Source organism: Rutidosis leptorrhynchoides, chromosome 11 (assembly GCF_046630445.1).
Source record: "Rutidosis leptorrhynchoides isolate AG116_Rl617_1_P2 chromosome 11, CSIRO_AGI_Rlap_v1, whole genome shotgun sequence".
Lineage (NCBI taxonomy): Eukaryota > Viridiplantae > Streptophyta > Magnoliopsida > Asterales > Asteraceae > Rutidosis > Rutidosis leptorrhynchoides.
This window is the reverse complement of record NC_092343.1, coordinates 154,314,623-154,322,841: the sequence shown is the minus strand read 5'-3', so window position 1 is coordinate 154,322,841 and position 8,219 is coordinate 154,314,623.

Here is an 8,219-nt window from a genome sequence, read left to right as displayed (position 1 = left end):
AATCCGTTTTGAGTGAATCAAATTGCTATGGTTTCATATTGAACTCTATTTTATGAATATAAACAGAAAAGTATAGGTTTATAGTCGGAAAAATAAGTTACAAGTCATTTTTTTAAAGGTAGTCATTTCAGTCGAAAGAACGACGTCTAGATGACCATTTTAGAAAACATACTTCCACTTTGAGTTTAACCATAATTTTTGGATATAGTTTCATGTTCATAATAACAATCATTTTCTCAGAATAACAACTTTTAAATCAAAGTTTATCATAGTTTTTAATTAACTAACCCAAAACAGCCCGCGGTGTTACTACGACGGCGTAAATCTGGTTTTACGGTGTTTTTCGTGTTTCTAGGTTTTAAATCATTAAGTTAGCATATCATATAGATATAGAACATGTGTTTAGTTGATTTTAAAAGTCAAGTTAGAAGGATTAACTTTTGTTTGCGAACAAGTTTAGAATTAACTAAACTATGTTCTAGTGATTACGAGTTTAAACCTTCGAATAAGATAGTTTTATATATATGAATCGAATGATGTTATGAACATCATTACTACCTCAAGTTTAGTAGGTAAACCTACTGGAAGTGACAAGAAATGATCTAGCTTCAAAGGATCTTGGATGGCTTGAAAGTTCTTGAAGTAGGATCATGACACAAAAACAAGTTCAAGTAAGATTTTTACTCGAATTAAGATAGTTTATAGTTATAGAAATTGAATCAAAGTTTGAATATGAATATTACCTTGAATAAGAAAGATAACCTACTGTATATAACAAAGGTTTCTTGATCTTAGATGATTACTTGGAATGGATTAGAAAGCTTGGAAGTAAATTAGTAAACTTGAAGGGATTTTTGAAGTGTTCTTGAAGTGTTCTTCCTATGATGATTATAGCTTGATTCTTGAAGTGATTTTTGATGAAGATGATGATTAACTACTGGAAAAATACATTCATAATAGTGTGTGTGTGTTCAGAGAGAATTAGAAAGAGAATTGGAAGTGAAATGGAGTGAATGATGAGTGGTAATTGGTGAGTGGTGAGTGGGGTTAAAAGGAGTTCTAGTTAGTTGACTAGCTCATGGTAGAAGTTAAAATTGATTAGTCATACATGACATAATCAAGAGTGGAATCCCATACTAGTTCCTATTGGTATATACTCTTAGTAAGTACGTTTTGAAGCTGTGTATAATACGGGTAAGAATACGACTAGAATTCTTGATGAAAGAAAAGAATGGAAAAGTAACTGTAACCATTTTTGTTAAGTATGAGTGTTTTGATATATGTCTTGAAGTCTTCCAAAAGTATTTTAATACATCTAAATACACTACATGTATATACATTTTAACTGAGTCGTTAAGTCATCGTTAGTCGTTACATGTAAGTGTTGTTTTGAAACCTTTAAGTTAACGATCTCAATTAATGTTGTTAACCCATTGTTTATTATATCTAATGAGATGTTAAATTATTATATTATCATGATATTATGATATATTAATATATCTTAATATGATATATATACATTTAAATGTCGTTACAACGATAATCGTTACATATATGTCTCGTTTCGAAATCCTTAAGTTAGTAGTCTTGTTTATATGTATATAACTCATTGTTAATATACTTATGGAGATACTTACTTATCATAATCTCATGTTAACCATATGTATATCCATATATATATCGTCATGTCGTTTTTACAAGTTTTAACGTTCGTGAATCGCCGGTCAACTTGGGTGGTCAATTGTCTATATGAAAAATATTTCAATTAATCAAGTCTTAACAAGTTTGATTGCTTAACATGTTGGAAACATTTAATCATGTAAATATCAATCTCAATTAATATATATAAACATGGAAAAGTTCGGGTCACTACAGTACCTACCTGTTAAATAAATTTCGTCCCGAAATTTTAAGCTGTTGAAGGTGTTGACGAATCTTCTGGAAATAGATGCGGGTATTTCTTCTTCATCTGATCTTCACGCTCCCAGGTGAACTCGGGTCCTCTACGAGCATTCCATCGAACCTTAACAATTGGTATCTTGTTTTGCTTAAGTCTTTTAACCTCACGATCCATTATTTCGACGGGTTCTTCGATGAATTGGAGTTTTTCGTTGATTTGGATTTCATCTAACGGAATAGTGAGATCTTCTTTAGCAAAACATTTCTTCAAATTCGAGACGTGGAAAGTGTTATGTACAGCCGCGAGTTGTTGAGGTAACTCAAGTCGGTAAGCTACTGGTCCAACACGATCAATAATCTTGAATGGTCCAATATACCTTGGATTTAATTTCCCTCGTTTACCAAATCGAACAACGCCTTTCCAAGCTGTAACTTTAAGCATGACCATCTCTCCAATTTCAAATTCTATATCTTTTCTTTTAATGTCAGCGTAGCTCTTTTGTCGACTTTGGGCGGTTTTCAACCGTTGTTGAATTTGGATGATCTTCTCGGTAGTTTCTTGTATAATCTCCGGACCCGTAATCTGTCTATCCCCCACTTCACTCCAACAAATCGGAGACCTGCACTTTCTACCATAAAGTGCTTCAAACGGTGCCATCCCAATGCTTGAATGGTAGTTGTTGTTGTAGGAAAATTCTGCTAACGGTAGATGTCAATCCCAACTGTTTCCGAAATCAATAACACATGCTCGTAGCATGTCTTCAAGTGTTTGTATCGTCCTTTCGCTCTGCCCATCAGTTTGTGGATGATAGGCAGTACTCATGTCTAGACGAGTTCCTAATGCTTGCTGTAATGTCTGCCAGAATCTTGAAATAAATCTGCCATCCCTATCAGAGATAATAGAGATTGGTATTCCATGTCTGGAGACGACTTCCTTCAAATACAGTCGTTCTAACTTCTCCATCTTGTCATCTTCTCTTATTGGCAGGAAATGTGCTGATTTGGTGAGACGATCAACTATTACCCAAATAGTATCAAAACCACTTGCAGTCCTTGACAATTTAGTGATGAAATCCATGGTAATGTTTTCCCATTTCCATTCCGGGATTTCGGGTTGTTGAAGTAGACCTGATGGTTGCTGATGCTCAGCTTTGACCTTAGAACACGTCAAACATTCTCCTACGTATTTAGCAACATCGGCTTTCATACCCGGCCACCAAAAATATTTCTTAAGATCCTTGTACATCTTCCCCGTTCCAGGATGTATTGAGTATCTGGTTTTATGAGCTTCTCTAAGTACCATTTCTCTCATATCTCCAAATTTTGGTACCCAAATCCTTTCAGCCCTATACCGGGTTCCGTCTTCCCGAATATTAAGATGCTGCTCCGATCCTTTGGGTATTTCATCCTTTAAATTTCCTTCTTTTAAAACTCCTTGTTGCGCCTCCTTTATTTGAGTAGTAAGGTTATTATGAATCATTATATTCATAGATTTTACTCGAATGGGTTCTCTGTCCTTCCTGCTCAAGGCATCGGCTACAACATTTGCCTTCCCCGGGTGGTAACGAATCTCAAAGTCGTAATCATTCAACAATTCAATCCACCTACGCTGCCTCATATTCAGTTGTTTCTGATTAAATATGTGTTGAAGACTTTTGTGGTCGGTATATATAATACTTTTGACCCCATATAAGTAGTGCCTCCAAGTCTTTAATGCAAAAACAACCGCGCCTAATTCTAAATCATGCGTCGTATAATTTTGTTCGTGAATCTTCAATTGTCTAGACGCATAAGCAATCACCTTCGTTCGTTGCATTAATACACAACCGAGACCTTGCTTTGATGCGTCACAATAAATCACAAAATCATCATTCCCTTCAGGCAATGACAATATAGGTGCCGTAGTTAGCTTTTTCTTCAATAACTGAAACGCTTTCTCTTGTTCATCCTTCCATTCAAATTTCTTCCCTTTATGCGTTAATGCAGTCAAGGGTTTTTCTATTCTGGAAAAGTCTTGGATGAACCTTCTGTAGTAACCAGCTAGTCCTAAAAACTGGCGTATGTGTTTCGGAGTTTTCGGGGTTTCCCACTTTTCAACAGTTTCTATCTTTGCCAGATCCACCTTAATACCTTTTTTGTTCACTATGTGACCGAGGAATTGAACTTCTTCCAACCAAAATGCACACTTTGAAAATTTAGCGTACAATTCTTCCTTCCTCAATACTTCTAACACCTTTCTCAAATGTTCACCGTGTTCTTGGTCATTCTTTGAGTAAATAAGTATGTCATCAATGAAAACAATGACAAACTTGTCAAGGTATGGTCGACACACTCAGTTCATAAGGTCCATGAACACAGCTGGTGCATTAGTTAAACCAAATGGCATGACCATAAACTCGTAATGACGTAACGTGTTCTGAAAGCAGTCTTTGGAATATCATCTTCTTTCACCCGCATTTGATGATACCCGGAACGTAAGTCAATCTTTGAATAAACAGACGAGCCTTGTAGTTGATCAAATAAGTCTTCGATTCTCGGTAGTGGGTAGCGGTTCTTGATGGTAAGTTTGTTCAACTCTCGGTAGTCGATACACAACCTGAATGTACCATCTTTCTTCTTGACAAACAAAACAGGAGCTCCCCACGGTGATGTGCTTGGTCGAATGAAACCACGCTCTAAAAGTTCTTGTAATTGGCATTGCAGTTCTTTCATCTCACTGGGTGCGAGTCTGTAAGGAGCACGAGCTATTGGTGCAGCTCCTGGTACAAGATCTATTTGAAATTCAAAGGATCGATGTGGGGGTAATCCCGGTAATTCTTTCGGAAATACATCGGGAAATTCTTTTGCAATGGGAACATCATTGATGCTCTTTTCTTCAGTTTGTACTTTCTCGACGTGTGCTAGAACATCATAGCAACCTTTTCTTATTAGTTTTTGTGCCTTAAAATTACTAATAAGATGTAGCTTCGTGTTGCCCTTTTCTCCGTACACCATTAAGGGTTTTCCTTTTTCTCGTATAATGCGAATTGCATTTTTGTAACAAACGATCTCTGCTTTCACTTCTTTTAACCAGTACATACCGATTATCACATCAAAACTCCCTAGCTCTACTGGTATCAAGTCAATCTTAAATGTTTCGCTAACCAGTTTAATTTCTCGATTCCGACATATATTATCTGCTGAAATTAATTTACCATTTGCTAATTCGAGTAAAAATTTACTATCCAAAGGCGTCAATGGACAACTTAATTTAGCACAAAAATCTCTACTCATATAGCTTCTATCCGCACCCGAATCAAATAAAACGTAAGCATATTTATTGTCAATAAGAAACGTACCCGTAACAAGCTCCGGGTCTTCCTGTGCCTCTGCCGCATTAATATTGAAAACTCTTCCGCGGCCTTGTCCATTCGTGTTCTCCTGGTTCGGGCAATTTCTAATAATGTGGCCCGGTTTTCCACATTTATAACAAACTACATTGGCATAACTTGCTCCGACACTACTTGCTCCACCATTACTCGTTCCGACACCATTTGTTCCTTTCGTTCTATTAACCCCTGGTCCGTAGACCTCACACTTTGCCGCGCTATGACCATTTCTTTTACACTTGTTGCAAAATTTGGTGCAGAACCCCGAGTGATACTTTTCACACCTTTGGCATAGCTGCTTCTGATTGTTGTTGTTGTTGCGGTTATTATTGTTGTTGGGATGATTGTTGTAGTTGCTGTTGTTGTTGTTGTTGTTGTTGTTGTTGTTGTTGGGCCGTTTGTTGTAGTTGCGATTGATGTTGCGATTGTTGGGATAATTGTTGCGATTATTGTTGTAATTGCTGTTGTTGTTGTATTGGTGATTCTTATCACCGTTTTCCTCCCACTTTCTTTTGACTTGCTTCACATTGGCCTCTTCAGCAGTCTGTTCTTTAATTCTTTCTTCAATCTGGTTCACTAGTTTGTGAGCCATTCTACATGCCTGTTGTATGGAGGCGGGCTCGTGTAAACTTATATCTTCTTGGATCCTTTCCGGTAATCCTTTCACAAACACGTCGATCTTCTCTTCCTCATCTTCGAATGCTCCCGGACACAATAGGCACAATTCTGTGAATCGTCTTTCGTACGTGGAAATATCAAATCCTTGGGTTCGTAACCCTCTAAGTTCTGTCTTGAGCGTATTGACCTCGGTTCTGGGACGGTACTTCTCGTTCATCAAGTGCTTGAATGCTGACCACGGTAGTGCGTACGCATCATCTTGTCCCACTTGCTCTAGATAGGTATTCCACCATGTTAACGCAGAACCTATGAAGGTATGCGTAGCGTACTTCACTTTGTCCTCTTCAGTACACTTACTTATGGCAAACACCAATTTGACCTTCTCGGTCCACCGTTTCAATCCGATCGGTCCTTCGGTTCCATCAAATTCCAAAGGTTTGCAGGAAGTGAATTCTTTGTAGGTGCATCCTACACGATTTCCTGTACTTCCAGATCCAAGGTTATTGTTGGTATGTAGCGCAGCCTGTACTGCGGCTATGTTTGAAGCTAGAAAAGTACGGAATTCCTCTTCATTCATATTCACGGTGTGTCGAGTAGTCGGTGCCATTTCCTTCAAAATAGTCAAATGGAAAAAGTTAATCATACAGAATATTAAGAGTAGTTAATAGTATTTCGTAGCATAATATGAACTCATTTATAAAAGCTTTTTCTTCATATTAGCGTTTTATAAGTTTAAATTCGGGTAGTACCTACCCGTTAAGTTCATACTTAGTAGCTAATATACAATTCAACTACTACAATTCTATATGAAAAACTGATTATAATAATAATTCGCGTTCAAACTTTTATACAATATTTTACAAACTTACAATACCGCTTATTTTACATAAAGCATGAAATATAGCACACAATAACTTTGATACAAGATAGTTGTGAAGATAATTCTAGCTAGTACACTAGTCGTTCAGCAAAGGCAATAAAGACACGTAATTCATACGTCCAGAAACAAGTCATGCATTCTGGTTTTACTAGGACTACTTCCCATCCTTGGTCTTGTGGAACATAACCGTTATGGCCGTTGATAAGACAGCGTGTTGTAACGTCGTCAAAAGGACGAGGGTTACGTAATGACCAACAGTCTCGTAATAACCTAAAAACCTCATTTCTTACCCCAATTACCGACTCCGTCACTTGTGGGAACGTTTTGTTTAATAGTTGTAGCCCGATGTTCTTGTTCTCACTTTGGTGAGAAGCGAACATTACTAACCCGTAAGCATAACATGCTTCTTTATGTTGCATGTTAGCCGCTTTTTCTAAATCACGAAGTCCTATATTCGGATATACTAAGTCAAAATAATTTCTTAACCCGTTGCGTAAAATAGCATTTGGGTTCCCCGCAATATATGCGTCAAAGTAAACACATCGTAACTTATGGATTTCCCAATGTGATATCCCCCATCTTTCGAACGAAAGCCTTTTATAAACCAAGGCATTCTTGGAACGTTCTTCGAATGTCTTACAAACTGATCTCGCCTTAAATAGTTGTGCCGAGGAATTCTGACCGACTCTAGACAAGATTTCATCAATCATGTCTCCGGGTAGGTCTCTTAAAATATTGGGTTGTCTATCCATTTTGTGTTTTTATACTGTAAAATAGACAAGAGTTAGATTCATAAAAAAAATACTTATTAATACAAGCAATTTTTACATATATCATAAAGCATAAGCACACTATATTACATATATTACACCACACGAATACAACTATCTTATTCCGACTCGCTCGTTTCTTCTTGTTCAGTTTTGGTTCGTTTTGCCAAGTTTCTAGGGACATATGATGTTCCCCTAATACGAGCCGTCGTTGTCCACATTGGTTTAGAAAAACCTGGTTGTTTAGAGGTTCCCGGGTCATTGTTACAACTTAAGGACTTCGGGGGTTGACGATACATATAAAGTTCATCGGGGTTGGAATTAGATTTCTCTATTTTTATGCCCTTTCTCTTATTATTTTCTTTTGCCTTTTTAAATTCAGTTGGGGTAATTTCTATAACATCATCGGAATTCTCGTCGGAATCCGATTCATCGGAGAATTGGTAATCCTCCTAATATTTTGCTTCCTTGGCGGAAACACCATTGACCATAATTAACCTTGGTCGGTTGGTTGAGGATTCTCTTTTACTTAACCGTTTTATTATTTCCCCCACCGGTTCTATTTCTTCTTCCGGTTCTGATTCTTCTTCCGGATCCGATTCTTCTTCCGGTTCCGACTCTTCTTCCGGTTCCTCTTCGGGAACTTGTGAATCAGTCCACGAATCATTCCAATTTACATTTGAC